At 36.7% G+C, this 23,443-nt stretch overlaps 2 pseudogenes across 1 annotated transcript; both read right to left on the bottom strand.

Moving 5' to 3' along the window:
- Positions 1-5,953: 5,953 nt before the first annotated feature.
- LOC100807871 (putative disease resistance RPP13-like protein 1) lies at positions 5,954-11,296 on the bottom strand (annotated as a pseudogene).
- Positions 11,297-19,538: 8,242 nt separating this feature from the next.
- On the bottom strand, positions 19,539-22,364 carry LOC100807335 (probable protein phosphatase 2C-like; annotated as a pseudogene). Its single transcript, NR_164005.2, has 4 exons — positions 22,086-22,364; positions 21,809-21,956; positions 20,781-20,983; positions 19,539-20,222 (listed from the first exon to the last, which is right to left on the bottom strand). The product of NR_164005.2 is annotated as a probable protein phosphatase 2C-like (transcript).
- Between the last annotated feature and the right edge of the window lie 1,079 nt (positions 22,365-23,443).

Here is a 23,443-nt window from a genome sequence, read left to right as displayed (position 1 = left end):
AGCGGAAAATATTTTTAAGAGTTATTCTCCAACTAAAGTATTATTTTAGTGTTTTTTCAACGATGTATTTTAAATTTTTTATTAAACTTTTATCTCTTTTTAATTTTTCATTTTCATACTTATTTTTAAATTGAATTTCAATATTTTCAAAAGAATATAAATAAAAATAAATATTTTTGTATTATAATATAAATTATAAATTTATAGTTTCCTGTAGCACAATATTAGTAAAATAATATTCAGAACAAAAAATTTTAAAAAAATTAGACTAAAAAAGGATAAAAAAATTATGAAACTAAAAGCAAAAATTCACAAAAGATGAAAGACCAAAAAGATGATAACCCAACTCGGATGAAAATTTGTAGTGGCATAGAATTTATAACAAGTAGTTAGAGGCAGGATAACATTTTTCAATTATGTGTCAGCATACCTGCGTGACATGCTTAATAGGAGCTGTATCTAGAGGTAGGTTGGGATCATCCTTGTCAGGTTGAACAAAGCCACCCCTCTGGGTCAAAGCAAACATTGCATTCATTGACATGAACAACTAATGAAAATATGATCGAAAGGAAAATAAGAAACAATAAGTAAGAACAAAGCTCTGAGCCCAATTTAGAGGGAAATAAGAAACAAGAATGAGAAAGAACAAAGACAATTGCCTAATAAATCAGCTTAGAGAATTATAACCTTGATGAATTATAGGTAAAGAATGAAATCAGGACTTTGCTTCTCAGATAGACCACAATCTCCTACCTAAGACCCTCTAGTTTCTATTCCTTATTCATTGTTATTATTGTGTTTTAAATCATCCAAGTTTCACATAGGTTACAAAATTGATGTAAGGCATGGGAGAAACAATAAAATATAAGATTAAGAAGAAAACAACATTGTCTTATTTTTTTCTATCTTCTTTTTATTCACTGTTGAAGTTATGTTTTGGAAATGTCCTAGAAATATTAGACAGGAACTGCAACTTATTTTGTTATTTCAAATAATCCAAGGTAGGATTGTTAAGTAGGTTCTCGAATATTTGTTATTACTTGAAAGATCTAAACCCTTATTAATTTTATATGAACCCTCATAGAGGAAGAATGTTAGGTATGAATTGGCTGGTTTCGAGGACCAGTTCCTCCAGAGGGAAGAGAAGGGAAGAAATTCAAAGCTAAGTATTTCATTCATAATCTGCTTATTACAATGAGTCCATATTTATAATGAAATTCCTAACAGAATTGTGATTCTGTGCTAGGTGCAAAGATTACAAAATATGGAAATTTGTTATGGTTGCCTCCTGATTCTCGACAACAAATTCTTGCAGATTCTTCTAGTGCCAGCTCATCCCTCATCACACGAAATCCTTCAGGTATGAAGGTTTGTTAATCACCCTCTTTGCTCTGCCTTCTGTTTGGGTCTCTGTGTTGCTGTTTGTACCCTGTCTTGGGTTTGCTTGTTGCACCTCTGTTACTTGCTGTACCCCTCTTTCTCTATCATCCCACGGGCCTTGGAAATTCACCTTGCCCTCAAGGTGATAGTCACGACTTAACTGGGTCCAGGATTCCCATGATGTCTCATCAAGATCTAAGCCTTCCCATTGCACCAGTACCTCCCACGGGGACTCTGGGTTATCTGAATTGTAGCGGTAATCCAAAATGGCCAAAGGAGATACAGTGAGTTGATCGTGAGCAAATTGGTCAGGAAGAAAAACAGAATCTGCAGATGCTGGTGACCCTTTGAAAGGTTTTAATATAGAGCAATGAAACACGGGGTGAATACGAGCACCCTCAGGGAGTTTCAAACGATAGGCCACAGGACCAATTCGTTCAGTGATCTCAAATGGACCGTAAAAGCGCTTCTGAAGTTTCCCGGAGCTAGAAGAAGGCTTGGCCGAAGTTTGACGATGGGGTCGGAGTTTGACCATAACCCATTCACCAACCTGGTATTCCACATCTCTGCGTTTAGCATCTGCATATTTCTTCATCAATTCTTGAGCTTTGAGAAGCTTTTTACGAATCAAGCGAAAAGTGTCCTCTCTGTTCGTGAGCATATCATCAACAACGTCGAGCTTTGAATCTCCGGCAAGATAGTCAGGGTAGTTAAAGGGCTTTTTTCCAAATGTGATCTCGTATGGAGTGGAACCAGTAGCAGCATTCCAAGAAGTATTGTGGGACCATTCCACCCACAATAATAACTTGCCCCATGAGCTTGGTCGCCGGTGAATGAAAGCTCTGAGGTATTGTTCAATGACGCGATTTAGGGCTTCTGTCTGACCATCGCTCTGAGGATGGTAAGAGGAGCTCATCCTTAAATGGGTGCCACTGAGACGGAAGAGGTCCTGCCAAAACCTGCTCAAGAACAGGGGATCACGATCAAAAATCATGCTACGAGGGAGACCATGAATTTTACCGACAATGTTCATAAATAGAGCTGCGACGGTATAGGTTGTGTGTGAGGTGGGAAGCATTCCCAAATGGATGCCTTTAGAGAACCTGTCGACAACCACAAGAATGGTGGTGTTCCCCTGAAAGACAGGCAGACCAGTAATAAAGTCTAGAGAGAGATCCTCCCATGGACGGTGAGGAACCGGCAGAGGGCACAGGAGGTCGGCGGCGCGCTTGGTTTCATACTTGGAGTGTTGACAGTCCAAGCAAGTAGAGATAAATCGTGCTACATCATCTCGCAACCCGTCCCAATAAAAATTGTCCGTTAGTCGGGCTATGGTCTTTGTGACGCCAAGGTGGCCGCCTGTAGGAGTAGCATGATACTCAGTGAGGAGTGTAGGGAGCAATGGCAGGTGAGGAGGAAGCCAGATGCGGCCTTTGCGTAAGATGAGGTTGTTTGAAATACTGAAATCAGGAAATTTGGTGGGAGTGGCTTGAATGTCGTGAAGTTTGGACTAATAAGACTCATTCTGAGCCAATTGCATCCTCAATTCCTCCATAAATGTCAAACAAGGGACCGACAAAATGAGGGACAAAGAGGACTCTTCCTCGGAGATTCGTGATAACGCATCTGCTGCCTGATTAGTGGCGCCGGAACGAAATTGAATTTGGAAGTCATACCCCATTAGACGAGCCAGGTATGTGTGTTGCTCAGGGGTCTGCACCACTTGTGTGAGTAGCTCCTTCAAACTGCGGTGGTCCGTTATGATCGTGAATTTATGACCCAGAAGATACTAACGCCACCGTTTAACCGTTGAAGTCACTGCAAATAATTCACGAACATAGGTGGAGGAATGGCGGAGCTTGGGTGGAAATTGTTTACTGAAATAGGCTATGGGATGTCCCTTTTGGGAGAGAACTGCGCCCATCCCAATGTCGGATGCATCCGTCTCGACCGTGAATGGCAGCTGAAAGTTAGGAAGAGTAAGCACAGGGGCTTCAGACAAGGCTTGTTTCAGTTGGTCAAAGGCCACCTGGGCTGAAGGGGTCCACTGAAAGGGCTCTATAATGGTGGCCGCAACTAAAGGGGCCGCAATGGTGGCGTAACCTTTAATGAATCTTCCATAAAATCCGGCGAGACCCAGAAAGCTACGGAGAGCTTTGGCGGACTGAGGCAAGGGCCATTGTCGGACTGCATCCACTTTAGAAGAGACTGGTTCAACACCTCGCTGAGACACCACATGGCCAAGATATTCTACCTCTGGCTGAGCGAAAGTGCATTTGGAAAGTTTGAGGACGAATTGATTGTCCAATAGAACCTGAAAATCTTGTTGTAAATGTAGAACATGATCAGTAAAAGTGATGCTATATATTAATATATCATCAAAGAAGACAATGAGAAACCGGCGGAGGAATGGCCGGAAAAGCATGTTCATCGTCGCCTGAAAAGTGCTGGGAGCATTGCATAGCCCGAAGGGCATAACCTTGAATTCATAATGCCCGTGGTGCGTGCGGAACGCCGTCTTTGCAATGTCTAAGGAATGCATTCGTATTTGGTGATACCCCTGGAGCAAATCGAGTTTCGAAAACCAACATGCGTGGCCCAATTCATCCAACAATTCATCAATTGTAGGAATAGGAAATCTATCACGGATGGTAATGGCATTAAGGGCTCTGTAATCCACGCAAAACCTCCATGAATGATCATGTTTGCGGACAAGAAGCACCGGAGAGGAGAAAGGACTGGTGCTGGGTCGAATCAAGCCCTTCTGCAACATGGATTCGACTTGGAGTTCAATCTCCTGCTTCTGGTAATGGGGGTACCTGTAGGGCCTTACATTAACAGGAGTAGCCTGGGGAAGTAAATGGATGTGGTGGTCGGTTATTCGCGCCGGCGGAAGGGATGTAGGTGTCTGGAACAAAGGCCCAAAATGATCAATTAATGCTTGAATTTGAGGGTCCAGTGATTGTGAAGGCTCGTCAGGAACTGCCTCTGTGAGGACCGCGATGTGGAAGCAGGATGCATGTTCATTGAGTTTCAAAAATCTGCGAAGCTGAGGTGGAGTGAGCATGTTAATGATGAGGTCAGTGTCACCGCGAAGCTCAATTAAACGTTGGTCATAGAAAAACTTCATAGTCATGAGGGAATAATCAGTAAGCACGGGTCCCAATGTCTTTAACCATTGTACCCCAAGGACAATGTTGGCTCCTGCAATGGGTAATACATAAAGGTCCACGTCACAAGTGAGGTCCTGAATGGTGAGGATGACACGCGGACACCAGCTTGAGCAGGCTAAATGCTGTCCATTACCCACTAAGACCCGTAAAGGGGTGGTGGTCTGGGTTGGAAGGCCAAGGCTCTACAACAATTCTTCTTGAATGAAGTTATGGGTGCTTCCCCCATCGACGAGAACGACAACATGGTGGCCGGAAGCCAGGCCCAATAAACGGAGAGTTTTGGGTGCTAGATTACCCGAGAGTGAATTAAAACTAATTTGGGCCGCGGTTGGGTTCGGACTGTCGGGTGGGTTGGGTCCTGGGTCCAAGTCCTCTATAAGAGGGTCAGAGTTGTCGTCCTCAGCAGCCACCAGGAGGAAAACCCTAGAGGCACATATGTGACCTCTATGGTACTTCTCCTCGCAAGTAAAGCACAACCCGCGTTCTCGGCGAGAAGCGATTTCAGCTGGAGACAAACGCTTCACCGGAGGAGGTCGTGAGGATGTAGCAGGAGACGAAGGGGCTTGGAGAAGAGCAGGTGTGGAGCTCTGTCGCGGTGGAGGAACCGAAAGGACCAGAGGAGCGCGGTTGCGGAAGGATGAACGCGTGTCGAGGAGCTTCTCCTCCTGAAGACGCGCAAGTCCGGCGGCCTGCACCAAAGTCAGAGGCTGCAACGATTGCACCTCGCGGCGGATTTCGGGAGTCAGGCCCGATATGAAGCAGCTGAGGAGGAATTGGGGAGGAAGACCGACGATACGGTTAGCGAGTTCCTCAAATTCCGACAAATATTGAGTCACCGAACCACGTTGAGTGAGCTTGAAAAGGCTACCAGTGGGGTCATCATAATGAGAGGGTGCGAAACGGGTCTGAAGAGCTTGAATAAAGGCAGGCCAGGAAGTGAGTTGGCCGTTCGTGGCCATCCATGAACCAGGCAAGAGCCCGGGCGTCCATGTAGAAGGACACAATGGTAAGTCTGTCGTGTTCGGGGGTTGCGTGATACTGAAAATATTGGTTAATCTGGAATACCCACCCGAAGGGGTCAGTACCATCAAAGCGTGGAATGTCTAATTTCATTCTGTGGTGATGCGCAGGTACAGGGGAGATGGAAGGTGGAGGTTGAGGTGATGGGGAAGGGGAAGTGGAGGGTAGCCTGAGTAAGAGCTCATCGAATTTCTGGGCCATGGAATGAACAGTTTCCCCAAGGGAGACCTGTCGGGTGGTAAGCTTGAGGATGGCGGTTTCGAGCGGAGAGGATGAGGTGCTGTGAGGCTGATCGGCCATGGGGAACGAGAGCACCAAATGTTAGGTATGAATTGGCTGTTTTCGAGGACCAGTTCCTCCAGAGGGAAAAGAAGGGAAGAAATTCAAAGCTAAGTATTTCATTCATAATCTGCTTATTACAATGAGTCCATATTTATAATGAAATTCCTAACAGAATTGTGATTCTGTGCTAGGTGCAAAGATTACAAAATATGGAAATTTGTTATGGTTGCCTCCTGATTCTCGACAACAAATCCTTGCAGATTTTTCTAGTGCCAGCTCATCCCTCATCACACAAAATCCTTCAGGTATGAAGGTTTGTTAATCACCCTCTTTGCTCTGCCTTCTGTTTGGGTCTCTGTGTTGCTGTTTGTACCCTGTCTTGGGTTTGCTTGTTGCACCTCTGTTACTTGCTGCACCCCTCTTTCTCTATCAAAGAAGCATTAATGTCTTAGTGAATTCTGTAATTATTACCTATCCGAACCAGCCAAGTAATGGCTTAAGGCCTGTATGCTCAGGGAGTTGCTGGTGCTATGCTCTAGATGGTGCCATGGAACAATCTTATTCAGTTGAGTTTCTCATTGTTCCCCACTCTCCTTATCTGAAACACTCTGCCATCATCAGACCAGACCCTTGTTTCTTTCTCCTTTTGCCCTGGAAGATCAGCTTTACACACCATTTAGATATAGTTCAATGTTAAATTATCCATTGACAAGTGCAGTTTCTGCTGGCCAATCTTCCATCTCTGAAAAACAAAGTACACCCAATTGTTATTTCTTCTTTGAAGCTAGAGGATCATAAGAAACATTCTCATATATCTTGCCTTTAATAATGCTGTTATTCCCTGTAGATTCAGTAACATATATAGTACATCAATTTCCATTTCAGAATCAGTTCATACACAAGAAATCTAGTCATTTCTGAAGTAAATAAAATCTATACAAAAGAATTTGCTTTTGTTTACACCCGCAATTCCTACCAAGTATCAAACTGAACAACTAACCTAACACTTGTTGAATGCAATGACTAAATTAAATGTGAGGGTAAAATGACTCGAAATGAAAGATATCCTTGACTGAAATAGTTTTGCTTGGTTAAACTTAGAAGACGATAAAGTAGGTCAAAGAAGGAGAATTACCTGGTGCTCATCCTAGGCCACTAAATCCATCTACCGCCAACCTTGATAGCACGGATATGGGAAATCTTCGGCCAAATTTGAGGGTGTTTCCTTGGGCATTGTTTTTCCAGCAAAGGACAACTCTTTATGGTTAATTTTATTAGAGAGACAGGAAGCCTTTCTCCCACCATATTCTCCAGCAAAGGACATCTATCTATGGTTAATTTTTGCAGGGATGTGAGATGGAGAAGCCCCGTGCAGTCCAACATCTCCAGATTTGACAAGTTATCTAGATACAGAGACATAAGGGAGGGAGGCAGCAAACCCTCCTTAGGGAAGGACTTGATGCCATGACATGGACCACAAAGATAGAGATGAGTAAGCATACCCATGGATGGCCGTGCTAGATCTCTGAGTAGTTTCTCACAATTGATAATCCAAACTGTTCTCAAGTTAGCTGGCATACCCCGTTCAGGAAACGACTCCATTTCTGGGCAGTGCTTAACTTGGAGATATTCTAACTTTGGGAGCAGATTATTCATCTCATCAGGCAATGACTTCAACTTGTTGCAATACTTAACAGCGAAATAAGTCAAATTGGGCGCAGGCAGTCCTTCTCTCGGGAATGATGCAATATTGGGGCATCCCGTAATCTTAAAATAATTCAGACTCTTAAATGACTCTGACCCTGAAACCAAAAGAGATTCCATATTTTCACAGTTTTTGATTTGGAGAGTTTTGAGATTTGGAAAGGTAACCAATGGAAGAGACGTGAGAGAATCACAACTATTATATAGTATCAGTGATTCCAGTAACTCGTGCTTGTGTTGGGTCGGGAATTCCAGATTTTTAAGATTGCTGATATCCAGAGCCTTCAGAGATGCAGGTAGACGACCACCTGGAAAAGATATGGCTGACGAACAATTGTTCAATGTTAAATGTTCGAGGCAAGTTGGCTCGATGCTGGTGATGGCCTCGACCAAAAAAAGAGGAAACACATGCAGCAATACATTATTGCTTTCACATATCTCAAATCTCTTAAGGATGGGAGCCCTTGGGAGAGAAGAGACAAGAAGCTCGCAATTTCTAATCATAAGTGTTTCCAGAGCAGGAAGTTGATTTGGCAAATCTCCCCTTAGATTGGGGCAATCCACTATTTTGAGAGACTTAAGTAGAGGAAAGGCATCTGAATCAGGGGTGAACCACAACTCCCAGCAACACATGTTATATATTTCTAGAATTTCAAGGGAAGAAAAGGGTGTCACAGGAGGACAATCTTCATTTTTGTAAAACCCTGCATCAACAGTCTTCACTGAACCCAAGTTTGAAATATAGAGCTTCTTAAGAGATGGTAGTTGCCCAAGCGAAGGAAACACACAACAGTTATTACAATCACGTAACCTTAGACTTGTCAAGTTGTGGAAGGAAAAATTTCCCACCCAATCTGGAAATATAGTTCCATTATAACCCCATATTGATAGAGATTCCAGGCCTGGGTGAGGTTTTAATATGCACAGTACATCTAATTCAATTTCGAAGTCAGTGCCATTAGACCATTTCAACGATAAATCATTTATATTCTTCTTATCCAGCATCCTAGCCTCCAATGCTTCATTGCTTTTGGTTACATTCTCCAAATTCCTAATAGAAAGCGAACCATGAAGATTTGAAAGTGTCCCCAGTTCTTTGATTCCGTTCTCTTTGTGCTTGCCCACAATAAAGAAATCCAAATGCTGCAAATGACTTAACATTCCCATTCCTCTAGGCATCTCTTCTATATGAGTACCATTAATATGAAGATGACACAAGTTTATAAGATTTTGCATGTGAGTAGGCAACCTGGTCAGCACTTCGCAATGAGACAACACCAGAGTTTGTAGATTGTACAAATTACACAATGACTCTGGCAGTGTTTTAATACTTGTAAAAGAGAGATTTAAATAACGCAAGTGGATCAATTTAGCAATTGAATCAGGCAAAACATCCAGACTTGCAAAGCCACAAAATGATAAAACTCTCAAGCACTTGAGCTTCAAGACTACAATACCTGGTGCCTTTTCCTTGTTGAACGGAGAATCTTTAAAATCAACTGCCAAGAAAGTTCTCAAAAATTGTAGTTTGTCAAAAACTTCAATTTGTGAGATTGGATCACTGAACTTTGTAACTGACAAATAACGAGTCTTCATACCAATCTTGGTTTCTTTTCCAAGGTCTTCTGATCTGAAGTAGAATTCTCCACCAAGGGATAATGCAAGATCATGCACGAGGTCATGCATTACAAAACAATTGTCCCAAGTTAAATTACTTGTTGAATGTTGAAAAAATGATCTTGAAACTAAATCATCAAAATAATCATAACCAACTTCTAACGCCTTTCCTCTGTTTGGAAGCTTCAAAAGATCTTCAGCCATCCACAGCAAGATCAAGTCATTTTTTTTAAATTCATAATCTTTCGGGTACAATGAACAATAAACAAAGCACCGTTTTAGATGTGGAGGGAGATAATGATAACTAATTCTCAAGGCGGGAATAATATTACAGACTTTCAGGAAGTTCCCAAATATCACTTTCAAGTATATTATTCCAATCCCTAATGGTATGCTTTCTTCTCAACATACCTCCGAGTGACCGTGCTGCTAAAGGCAATCCATTACACTTTTTAACAATCTCCCTTCCAATTTTTTCTAAAGCTCTTCTATCCTCCCCACTTGATTCTGAGAGAGGAAATGCGTGGTTTGCAAACACTAGCCAACAATCTTCATTTGACAATTTACTTAGAGGATAAACTTGAACAATATGGTAAGGGGCTACATTCACTACATTTTCATTGCGGGTTGTCAAGAGAATTTTACTTCCCCTTATCCCGTGTAGAAATGATTTTGTCAGATTACTCCAGCTATCGTAATCTTGGATCCAAACGTCATCCAAGATAATTAAGAATTTTTTACTTTTCAGCTTGTCCATCAATTCAAGTTGAAGTAAATTAAGATCATTCAATTTACAAGATTCATGCGTAACTTGCTCTATCATAGTTTGTTACCTTCAAAATATCAAATTGATCAGAAACACAGACCCAAGCATTTAAATCAAACATCTGCTTCAAATTGCCATCGTTGAACACAGATCGGGCTAAAGTGGTTTTTCCAACCCCAACCATGCCTACAATAGCGGTCACAGACACTTGCACACCATCACTGCTATCCTCTAACAACAACCTCATTATGGCCTCCTTGTCTGTATCCCTACCATACATACCATATCCATCTTCCAGAGATGTTGTTGGCTGAGCATTCCACGACTCGTTGCTCTCTCCTGCCATCACTTGCAAAGGAAGACCCTTCATGCCTTCTAGAACTTTATCTAATTTGCCAACTACTTTTTCCAACTTACTGGCCATTTTCCTATCGGTAAAGCGAGAAAACACTTTACTAACCTTCTTTTGAGTTGCAGATTTGGTAGAAATTTCATCCAGCAAGTCATCGGCCTCATAGAGAGCATCTTTGAGCTCAATGAGCCACTGGTTGACACTGGAGAGTTTGATTTGTTTCTTCTCAGCATCGTCAAGCACAGCTCCAACCAGTCTCAGAGTGGTCTTCAAGTTCTCAAGCAAATTGAGGTCAAGCTTCTTTCCACGGATGAAGTCAACAACATCATCGGTGACCAGCTTGTCGAACACAACATCAAGGAAAGCAGAGAGAAACGCACCACCAACTGCCTCAGCCATGATCTGAATGAGAAAGATAAAGGAAAGAAATTGGTTACAAAACTGGGTTGGTTTTTGACAAGGTGTAGCGGTGTGGTTGGATACTTGTTGAACGTGGTATCTGGGTGGAGGCAAATTTCCCAACGAGGCGCTGTTTTACAAAGTTATTCCCAGTTTAGGGCTGTTTGGAAAGTATTTCCTAGGGGGTGCTGTTTTTGCACGCCCCCAGCATGGGATGCGCCATTTCTGATGACGACTTCGTGCATGGCGGACACGTGTCGAGGGGGGAGGAAAGCGCCATTACTGCTGGCGATTTGAGACGTGGGAAACGCCAGCACTGTTGGCGCCACAGTGAAAGCGCCACTGCTCTTGGCGATTCAGCCTAGGGGACTGCAGAGATCATTTCCCAGGAGGCTTGCAGCCTGCGACGTGCAAAGGAGGTGCAGCAGGGTGTCGCCAGGCTGAATGGCGATTTGGTTGGGCCAAATCGCCAGCCCCAGCAGCGACTTCATTGCAAAATGGTGCTTAAATCCCCCCCTCCCCCGTAGAGCATTCACGCGAATGCAGAAAAGAAGAAGAAGCTTGCTGTGTGGGAGAAAGAAGAAGAGCTGTGAAAAGTTTGCTTCATTTGTAATTTTTTCAAGTAAGTTTGTTTAATTAGTTTTTTATTTTATTTATATTCTGTTGATAATTAGTAATATATGTTATTAGTTTTTTTTATGTTAAGTTAGTTTTAGTTAGAAATAATAAATTAAATTTAATTTGATAATTATAGTTTTATAGAGTACATTTATTTTTAGATTTAGTTTTAAATAATATTAGGTTTAGTTTTAGTATGCTATTATTTGTGTTATAAGAAACATTAGATTTAGTTTATTTGTTAATATTATTAGTTTCATTTGTTAATATTATTAGTTTGAGTTCTTACTTTTATATAGTAGATTAGAATTATTTTAAATTTTTTATATGGTAGATTAGAAATAGTTTTAGTTTTAGGAAAGATAAGTTATTAATTTTATATGATAGATTAGAATTTATTTTAAATTTTTTATGTGGTAGATTAGAAATAGTTTTAGTTTTAGGAAATGTAAGTTATTAATTTTATATGATAGATTAGAAATACTTTAAATTTTTATATGGTAAGTTAGGTTTATATAAAAAAATTTATATAGTAGATTAAGAATAGTTTGGCGTTTCATAACTTATTAATTTTAGATTAGGTTTAATTTAAATTTTGCATATGCTACATTATATTTAGTTTAAATATTTGATATGATAAATTTGGAATAGTTTTAATTTTTTTATGATAGATTAGGTTTAGTTAAAAAAATTTATATAATACATTAAAAATAGTTTTAGGTTCCATAAGTTATTAATTTTAGATTAGAATTGGTTTAAATTTTTTTATATGGTACATTACATTTAGTTTAAATATTTAATATGATAAATTAGAAATGGTTTTAATTTTTATATGGTAGATTAGGTTTAATTAAAAAAATTTATATAATAGATTAAAAATAGTTTTAGGTTCCATAACTTATTAATTTTGGATTAGGTTTAGTTTAAATTTTTTATATGATACATTACATTTAGTTTAAATATTTTATATGAAAAATTAGGAATAGTTATACATACTATAAATTAAAAAATTTAAATTAGATAACAATAAAAAATTTTATATTACGTAGGTTGTAGTTATTATGAGTTTCATATAATATGTTAAAATTAGAATAGTTTAACGTATTTGAAATAATTAATTTTGTATGCTAAATTATTTTAGTGGTAAGTATTTTAAGTTATTAATTTTGTATATATATATTGTTTTAATTTTTAGCCGCAAATATAAAAATTGTTATATATTAAAATTTATATTTGTATGTAATTTAATTTATTTGTAGAACATATATGAAAATTTAAATGAGAATTAACAAAAAATGAACATAATATGAACATAAAATACGTACCTACTACACAAGTAGCAATCAAATCTGAATCAAGTTTCTCGTGATCTTGTGTCATGGTCATATTCAGACATGTGTGTGGTCCACCCCATTGTGTGACTTTCCACGTATCTATCTTTTTGGATAAAATTGCCCTCATATAGAAAGGGCAAGGACACTCTGCATTTTTTTGGATAAAATTGCCCTCATATAGGAGGTCTGCCTTTATTTTTTTATAGGCTAATATATTGGCCTGATTTCTAATAAATATTCTAGTTTTGTATTTAAGTATTAATGTATATTTTTGTTTTTTATGTTATGTTTTAGTTCATGATAAATTAAAAAATTATATGTTTGTTTTAGGATAATGTATTTCATTTATTATGACTCCATTTCAAAAGACTAATAATAAATGACTTTTTTTTTATAGGAACTTACTGCAATTTTTTTATCAGAAAATAAATATTAAATTTAAATATTTATTGAGAAAAAAAAATATATTTAAACTTATTTTTCAACTTTGGTGTTGCTGTTTATAATTCTTAGTCATGCTTAAAATCTCTAAGAAAGAACATTCAGACCTTTTTGGTTGGGATAATTTTTAAGAAGTTAATTGGTTGTTGTTTATTGCTTAAAAGCTCTCTTAGGAAACTGATGAAAATAAGCTATTATTTGTGCCAAATATGCTGGGACAAAACTTAGATATAGTTTCATAGGTGCTTTTAACATTGTTCTTCAATCTAAATTGGATTTTCAGTTTAGTAGTCTATGTTGACTTTTAATGGAAACCTTTATTACACGGATTGCTAGGTGAAACTCCAATTCCTATTGAAAGACAACAAAGAAAGCACTTATAGAACTAACAGCATCTAATTTTTGTCCAATATGAATTAAACATGTATGTGTGAAAACTACATGCTGTTAATTCATTTAATCTTCTTGGTTATTTCTTTTCTTATACTATTTGATCAAATATTTGTAAACATATTTGGATTGAGAGGAATGAGAAAATTGAGCATCATTTAAACACTAACAATGATTGTTCTGTTCTTGTAAATGATTATTCAAGAATCACAATCCAAAATTCGAAGTTGACATCCTGATATGAAAATGCTTACCCCATCAGAAGCCAAAACCACAAACTTATCCTCGTTGGTAAGATTTCTGTAAGACACATCAGGGACTGAGGCGACACCATAGTCTTTTAGGCAAAAATTTCCAAAGGCTCTTGCCATAGCCAATCCAGGGCAGTCCCTTTTAGGCTTAGAAGACGATGAAGTAGGTCAAAGAAGGAGAATTACCCGGTGCTCATCCTTGGTCACTAAATCCATCTATGGTCAACCTTAATGTGACGGATGTGGGATATTTTAGGCCAAATTTGAGGGTGCTTCCTGCGGCATTGTTTTTCCAGCAAAGGACAACTCTGTATGGTTAATTTTATTAGAGAGACAGGAAGCCTTTCTCCCACCATATTCTCCAGCAAAGAACATCTCTCTATGGTTAATTCTTGCAGGGAAGGACTTGATGCCATCACATCGACCCCCCACATAGAGATGGGTAAGCATGCCCATGGATGGCCATGCTAGGCCGCTCAGTAGTTTCTCACAATTGACAATCCAAACTGTTCTCAGGTTAGGTGGCATACCCCCCTTCTGGAAACGACTCAATTTCTGGGCAGTTGGATATGTCAAGATATTCTAACTTTGGGAGAAGAGTACTCATTTTGTCAGGTAATGACTTCAACTTGTCGCAATGCAAAACTTCAAAATCAGTCAAATTGGGCGCAGGCAATCCTTCTCTCCAGAATGATACAAAGTTGGGGCATTGGGAAATTCTCAAAGAACACAGACTCTTAAATGACTCTGCCCCTGAAACCAAAAGAGATTCCATGTGTTCACAGTTTTCGATTGGGAGACTTTTGAGATTTGGAAAGGTAACCAATGGAAGAGACTTGAGAGAATCGCAACTATTATATAGAAACAGTGATTCTAGTAACTGGTGCTTGTGTTGGGTCGGGAATTCCAGATTTTTAAGATTGCTGATAACCAGAGTCTTCAGAGATGCAGGTAGACGACCACCTGGAAAAGATATAGCTGACGAACAATCCCTCAATTTTAAATGTTGGAGGCAAGTTGTCTCGATGCTGGAGATGGCCTCGACCATGGACTCCACCATTGGGCCTTGAATGTTTGCAATCTATGTGGCCGTGGCAGTGTAAAGATTTGAATGTTTGCAACTTAAATCTGATAAGGGCAACTATGTTTATTACATCACTGTTATTTTTGCAAGACACCACATAAATCTTTCCCAGAAGATACTTCATAGTTCAGTGTCTTCACCAGAAGATTCAGTTAAACTAAAAGCAGAGCAAAATGTCCCATCTGTCATAAACTCAGTCTCTGTCATGGTGTTTCACCCCAAGAATGTACTTGTCTTCCATTTATATTTCATAGAGCAAACCCCTTAGTCCTGATGAAAACTTCTAACCTCCCTGGCTCTTGTCTAGATCCAAAATGACTTGCCAGAACTACAAAGGTGCCCAAGCTTCTCTTGTAGAAGTATGATGATTGTTTCTCAGCGGACTTGATGAAACTCTGATGAAAGCACCACCTCCACTCTGATCTTAAGCATCAAAGGCTTTGTGAATTGGTGATTCTGTTGCTTCCAGTTCATTCTCATTTTGAACACTAGTATCAAGACTAGATTAGAGATGGCAACAACACAGTATGTGTATAGTTTGCTGCAGCACAATATTTGGCAAAAAAGTAAAACATCAAATTATTTGAAGTGTATAGTTTGCTGCAGCACATTCTTCCTTGCATCAATGGATAACCTTGGTAGAGAGCAGTATACTACAATTTCCTACAACACAATAATAATGGAAAAAAAGAAAACCTCAGATATGTTTTGCCAAAGAATTTGAAATGGTTAGAAATTAAATGATATGAAACATTTTCAGTTATCTGTCAATATATGCATGGGAAGCATGCCTTACTGAAAGATCTGAGATTATCCTTTGTAGTTGTCCTCTTATAGTCTGATGTCCAATGAAAAGCTTTCCAATTAAAAATTCAGCTATTGAGAAAGGATCACTTTCACGTCAATTAAATCAGAAGTTCTGTTTAGATCTTGTTCAAAGTTGAATTCATATCCATTGACAGGTGCAGTTTCTCTGGACCACTCTACCATCTCTGAAAAACAAAGTACACTCAACTAATTGTGAAAATTATATTTATTATTCAAAAGGAAAATATTTTTAAGATAATAAAGAAATTTTCACTGAATGTATTAACATCTTTTATCCACATCTTTGGGTATTGATGCAGATCCAAAAAAACATTTTTTGCATGGTAATATTTGTTGGGAAGAGATAAGAATTATATGAATACCAAAAAAATAGTGTAATTAGTGTAATTATTAATTTGCTTAATTTTTTTAGACATTAGTTGTTAGATTTTGTTAATAAAAGGGATTCAAATCATGGTATTTCCTTCTTTTCTCTCTTTAAAATCATCTTATGGATACTTGGATCCTCTTTCGGATGAATCAGATCTAGCTCAATTTAGATGGGAACATGTTTGATAACATCCAAAAATTTATTCAACATATAGGGAAAAAAAGGAAAAATATAGGTGTAATATAATTTATGATGTGACAGATAGATAAAAAATAAAATGATTAAAATAAATGATAATTCATATATCATTAATTACTCATTCAGATGTCTTGTTGTGTGGAGTACATGGCATTGAATTTGTCCTTCAACAATTAATCTTAATCCTTGGCTATTTAAAACCTTATTTCTAGAAGATTGGAGCTTAATTTGTGGGAGGACAACTCATTGGAGCAATGGGAGAATTTGATTTGATTTGATGATTTGGAATCCACTCCCAACCAGCTTTATTATTGCCCCTTTGGATTTTCTTGCATTTTCTCCTAAACGTGCATGCTGTTAAAGCTAGCTAATTAACTTCCGCATCAAAAGTTACAATTGACGCATATCTATAAACTTTTTCTTTTAAACACACATTTGTCTCATAGGATGGAATTGTGTAGGGGGCATTTGATTTAGAAGAAGGAAAGGCAGAGGAAAAAAATGAAAAAAATAATTAAAGTAAAATATAAGAGATGTGGATCCCATCGAATAAAATATATAATTTTTTTTGTATATTACTTTTCTCCATCATAATGGCAGCCTAAGTCTAACTGTATGTAGTGTGAAAAGGAATGAAAATAAATGAAAGAAAGTTGAAATGAGAAGAGACTCTCTTCAAAAAAAAAATGAAAAAAGAATAAAAAAAATAAAGTTATTTGATTGAGATGGAAAAAAAAAAGTGTAAAAGAAATGAAATGCTTAAACTAAAGTGTTTAGGTCAATAATAAAAGAAAAATAACTGAAAAAGAGATTAAGTAAACATTCATTTTACCCCAAAAAAATAAGTTTATGTAACTATATATATGAGATAAAAATGTATATTCTTTTACTAATTAAAGTCACATAATCAATTATATAAATTGCATATATAATTGATTATATCTTGAGTAAAAGCCACTAGAAAGCAAACTTGATTGCAAACTAAGCATAATCAACTATGACATTTGAATAACTTATTATATGTGACATGATACCCTAATTTAAAAGTTCCACTGAAGGTTAATGAGGGGCTTGAGGAACAATTTTAGCAACCAAGAATTTTGTGTATAGCATCCTTTTTATTGTTTCTTTTCCTCCCTTTTATTCTCTTTTTGAGATGAAAGTAAAAACATGTGGGTCTCACATTATTTTTGAAACTTTCATCAAATTTTCACATGTAACAAACATCCTAGACCATCTTCTTTCATTGTCTTTCAACTCTGTATACTTTCAATTCTCTTTCATTCTTCTTAACCAAATAGTAGGAAAAGGCAAGTATAAAGAGTTAAAGACTACTCATTCCATTTTTATTTATAAGACTCAAATTTAAAATGATATTTATTTTTTATAAGACGTAATCTATAATGTTTTATGTATTAATTAATTCTATATTAGAAATGTCCCTAGTTAAGAAAGAGAAAAGATATATTGACAAACAATTAGGAGAGAGGGGAGTATAAATGATAATAATTTTGAAAAAAATTATAAATTTAAGATAAATTTATTGTTATCAATTAAATTAATCAATTTTCTTAATCTTCATGAATTAAGTAATTAAGTATTATATATATAAACAGAGAGACAGTAATTTCTTGAAGATGGCTAGAGTGGGACCTCACTTCATATCTCATTATTTGAAACATATTTCAAGTCATTAGATATATACATTTTTAATTTTATGGACAATACTTTTCTTCTTTCTTTTTTATTTTGTTTTTTATCCTACTCTTTTTCAATTTACTCCTCTATTTTCTCTCTGCATTAGCCGTCGTACACTATAAAAAATCACCATCCGTGTTACTTCTGCTCTTCTTCATCTTCCCCTTGTGATTGTCGCCCACCTGTAACCATCATCGGAATCATCTTTCGATATTTCAGAATATTTCACGAATGTTATAGGAAAATCCTAACGACATCACAAAAATCAGAGAGAATCCAAAGGGATCTAGTGGCAATCGCCATGGTCCCCCATGATAGCTGCAACAAAGGGAGTAAGATCCACTCGGCAACGTCACAGCTGTCGCCATCATAGTCTTGCCAACACGTAACGCTAAAAGCACAAGGATATGCGTGAACATGGGGATGCATGTAATGAGGAGCACAGGGATTCAGGCAAAGCCATATCAGCATCAGAGACGAGTTTGCAAAGAAAGGTGACAAGAAGATACTTAGGAAGAAGGAGACAAAGGGGAAAAGAGAGAAATTAAGGAAGAAAAGGGTATATTAGGAAAAAGAAAAAAAAATAGAAGACTTAAATAATTATTTGGTCGCTATAATATATCTTATTTTTGGTTTTGTCCTTTAATTTTTTATTTTTTTAGTCCCTATAAAAATTTAATATCTTTTATTTTAGTCTCTACTATCAACTAATGTTGATTGATAATGCAACAGAAATATGATAATTCATTAACTTATTACATTATTAACAAATTTGGCAAGATATTGATTATAATTTTTTTTTATAAACTATGCTTTTAATCTCTCATATCTACTAGTATGACATCGTCAATATATAGTTCTAAACATATGAGAATTCGTTTTTTTTAAGGATGAGAATTCTATTCTCATTAAGTTATGGATTATGTTTTAGAGAATGGTTTTGTGGGATGTTTATTTGTGTAAATTCTTCTTTATGATTTATTGATTTTACTTAATACATCTCCTTTTTGTTTTTTTTTTTCAAAACTTCAAAACTTTTTCTAGTAGTTTTACACCATCAAAAAAATTTGTAGCACCTTGAAACTCTCAAAAAATATCTTGAACCAATAATATTTTTATTATGTGATTATTACATCGTATTAGTCGTGCACGTGTTTACGCATCATTCATAAATAATGATATTTGATGAAAATAACTAAAAACAAAGATAGAGAAAACTTGAGGAACTTAGATCAATCAAAAAAATTGTTGAAACTATGACTGATAAAAAAATTGTTGAAACTATAATTTTTTTAATTTAATATTTTATTAGAAAAAAATACAAAATTTAGATATTTATTAAGAATAAAAAATATATTTAACATCGTGTTTTTCAACTTTGGCGTTACTCTTAATAATTATAAGGCATGTTTTTAGGCCAAATAACATTATTTTGGTGTTGTAATCATTTTCCAGAAGTTCTGGAAGTTATTAATAAAATTTCATTTCCTGGGTTGTTAATTGATCACCTTTTACTTTTGAAGATTCATTCTTAAGCTTCAAAATGCTCAGCAATAGTATAACCCCTCTGGTTCTAGTGTCTAGTAATGTTTTATGCTGAATGTTAGTGTCAACACAGCACACTAGGAAATAATTGAAGAGAAATAGAAAAGTAGGTGCAGCTTAGTTCTTCATTGAACTCTTTAGAACCCAAGCCAGAAAATAAAAAAGTTTTATGGTACCATAATATAGAGTGCTAAAATTGATCAATGTTGGTCTTATGCAGATAGAAAAGAAGTCTTGCATGTAATCACACCAGAATTAGAAGGCTAAAATAATTGCCTTCTTCTGGGTTTGTGTCAAAACCAAAATCTTCTGGCCGTACAATTGTTAACTTGTTAGTAGCACTAGCCCTTGGATTCGGGGAGTTTCTGGCTGAGTTAGTGATCAGCTTCAACCCTCCTTGAGGTACTGAGGTGATTGCAATCTATGATTCAAAGTTCGCTCTGGAGAACCCTCCAAGAGCATCCCATTCTTCCTTTTGATTCTACCATACTCTTGCCATATCTACAATTTCAGTATTTACATGTCTAGATTATGAGAAATGCAGGTGCTTCAAGGGATGTCTATTGTTCTCACTCACTTTGGATCAGGATTGGGTTAAAGCAGGCTAATCCTTCAAGAACAAGCATATGGACGAACAATCATCTACCTTGAAACCATACTTATATTTCCAAGCCCGAACAGCATGGTTTACTAACAATTTGGCTGCCATGGACCTTTTTGGTGCTGACGCAACTATGTTTATTACTTCACTGTTTGTTAGCACATCCCAAATCTGTAAGAAAGAAAATTTAGACCTTTTTGGTTGGGATAAATTTTGAGAAGTTAATTGGTTGTTGTTTATTGATTAAAAGCTCTCTTAGGAAATTGATAAAAATAAGCTATTATTTGTGCCAAATATGCTGGGACAAAACTTAGATACAGTTTTACAGGTGCTTTTAACATTGTTCTTCAATCAAAATTGGATTTCACCTTAGTAGTCTATGTTGACTTTTAATTGAAACCTTTATTACACGGATTACTTGATAAAACTCTAATTCTAATTGAAAGACAACAATGAAAGCACTTATAGAACTAACTGCATCTAATTTTTGTCCAATATGAACTAAATACGTATGTGTGGAAACTACATGCTGTTAATTCATTTAACCTTCGTGGTTATTTCTTTTCTTACACTATTTGATCAAATATTTGCAAACATATTTGGATTGAGAGGAATACGAGAATTGAGCATAACTTAAACACTAATAATGATTGTTCTGTTCCTATAACTGATTACTCAAGAATCAAAATCCATAATTCGAAGTTGACATCCTGATATGAAAATGCTTACCCCATCAGAAGCCAAAACCACACGCTTATCCTTCTTGGTAAGTTTTCTTTAAGACACATCAGGGACTGAGGCGACACCATAGTCTTTTAGGCAAAAATTTCTAAAGGCCCTTGCCATAGCCAGTCCAGGGCAGTCCCTTTTAGGCATCCATACTCTGTTTACAGTAGGATCTTCTTCTACAGCAAAAATTCTCATAGCTTCTCCTGAGTGACATTGAGGAAGAAAAGCTAGTTAGACACAGACCAAGGGACATTAGGAAGAATTTCATAAAACTTATTTGGACTTGTAGAAGTAGCTTATGGCCATTCAGTAGAATATTGAAGCTCCGTACGGCAAGTGGCAGCCATGGACGACAGCCATGGAAGCTTCGTATGGTGGTTGTTGAAATGAAGGAGGGGTCCTCTCAGAATCGAACAAACTCAGCAACCGTTGGCGGGTACTTTCAAAATCAATCCCAAGGAATTGAGTTGGATGTGCAAAGGGAGGAGGGGTGTGCAGCAACGAAGGTGTGTGGAAATGGCTATGGCAGCCATGGAAGGCGGCCATGGGCTCTCAATGAAAGCACCAAATTGTTACGTGCAGGGAAAAACTAGCTGACTTCGAGGGTCAGTACCTCCAGAGAATAAGGGAGAAGAAGAACAATTCAAGGTAAAGGCAATATTCTTTTTTTCCATAATCTGGATTACACCCATCACCATATATATAGAACTTGGCTGATATACTAGAATGTTCTTACAACAGAAATCCTAACAAATTATTAGTGCTAGGAGTGGTGGCAGACAACATATTTGATACACCCACTATCCTCATGCCAGCTGGACACCCCTGCTTCTTCCTCGTGTACATCCTTCTTGCTTCTTCCTCATGTACGCCCTTCTCCCTATCAATAAACTTACCCAAACAAGTCCTGAAAGAAGCTCTCATCTAATAAGTTCTTAATGAATATGGCTTAATTAGACAATTTAACCAAATAAACTAAAAAGGGTTGTAAGATTTGGAAACTAAGAATAGGTAATACCAAAACATACTTGGAATATCTGGAGTCAAGTCAACAATACTTGGAATATCTGGAGTCAAGTCAACAGTAAGTTGAACAGGAATAAGGTGATTGTCAGGTGCTCTTCTGCAAAGAACTGCACGAGAATCCCCCACATTGCCAATTATTACTTGCTCACCCTGAAATTTAAAGGGGGAAAAAGATGTGGTTATAACATTGTTGCAAAAGTATTCACAAAAAAAGAAAAAACATAATTGCAAAAGCAACATTGGCAAGAAGGTAATGTAATTGTGAAGGTCTAGTTATACCTGTTTGAGTACAGATACAGAAGTGCTACCGCCATGAAATCCATCAGTGTCAATGTTCTTAGCAAGCTTTTCATCTATTGCAGTGAAGCACCTCATAAAGGTTCCCTCCCACGACGGAAAGGACATGTTTTGGTTATCCTCAACATGGACATCACCACGACTGCCACCATTTTGTGGCATTAGCATCGTAGTGTTTTATGGCCTTTTCTTGTGACTGTTTGATTGATGCTGAGAGTTTTGAGGGTAGATTGTCACGTATGCACTGTGATAACTTTTGTCCTAGAGAAAACAAGGGAAGGAAAAATTGCATGCATGCAAGGAAGAAGTCTGCGTTTATGAGAAAAATTGGATGATTAAACCTTGAATTGAAATTTAAAAAAATGTTGGGGCTTTGTCTTTTATGTGTAGTAGTATTTCAGTTTTTAATTTGTTTGCAATTGTCACCACAGACTTAATTTGGATTGTAAGTTAAGTATTTAAACTGGCTCAGTTCTATTTTAGATTAAAATGATCGTTATCTAACTAATACTGTTTTTTATTTGTAGTTAATGTCGAATCGAAAAACTTAAGTCCACAGTTATATTTTAGTTGTGTTGTGAGTAACAGATAAACGCATTAGTTGCCTTTTTTTATAGTAAATTTTTATAGTTTTATCTGAAATGAAATGAGTTTCTTGTATCGGAAAATATTTTTTTAAGAGTTATTCTTCAACTAAAGTATTTTTAGTTTTTTTTCAACAAGATATTTTAAAATTTTTTATAAAACTTTTATCTCTGTTTAATTTTTCATTTTCATACTTATTTTTAAATTGAATTTCAATATTTTCAAAAGAATATAAATAAAGATAAATATTTTTGTATTATAATATAAATTGTAAATTTAAAATTTCCTGTAGCACAATATTAATAAAATAATATCAATAGGATTTATTTAACTTGCTAGTCTCTCGTCTTTTGTGACTGTTTTAGTCCTTCTTAATCTTTTGACTGGTCTTAGTCTATAAATTTTTTTTTGTTTATAGTCCCTCAATTTTTTTGTTTCATTTTTAGTCCCTAAAAAATTCTAAATATATTCAGAACAAAAAATAAAACAATATTTTTTTTGGGACTAAAAAAAGACAAAAAAATCATGAAACTAAAAACGAAAATTCACAAAAGATGAAAGATAAAAAAAATAATAACCCAACTCGGATGAAAACTTGTAGTGGCAGAGAATTTATAACAAGTAGTTAGAGCCATGATAACACTTTTCAATTATGTGACAGCATACCTGCGTGACATGCTTAATAGGAGCTGTATCCAGAGGTAGGTTGGAATCATCCTTGTCAATTTGATCAAAGCCACCCCTTTGGGTGAAAG

Source organism: Glycine max, chromosome 3 (assembly GCF_000004515.6).
Source record: "Glycine max cultivar Williams 82 chromosome 3, Glycine_max_v4.0, whole genome shotgun sequence".
Classification (NCBI taxonomy): domain Eukaryota; kingdom Viridiplantae; phylum Streptophyta; class Magnoliopsida; order Fabales; family Fabaceae; genus Glycine; species Glycine max.
This window is presented reverse-complemented; position numbering and strand designations above follow the sequence as displayed.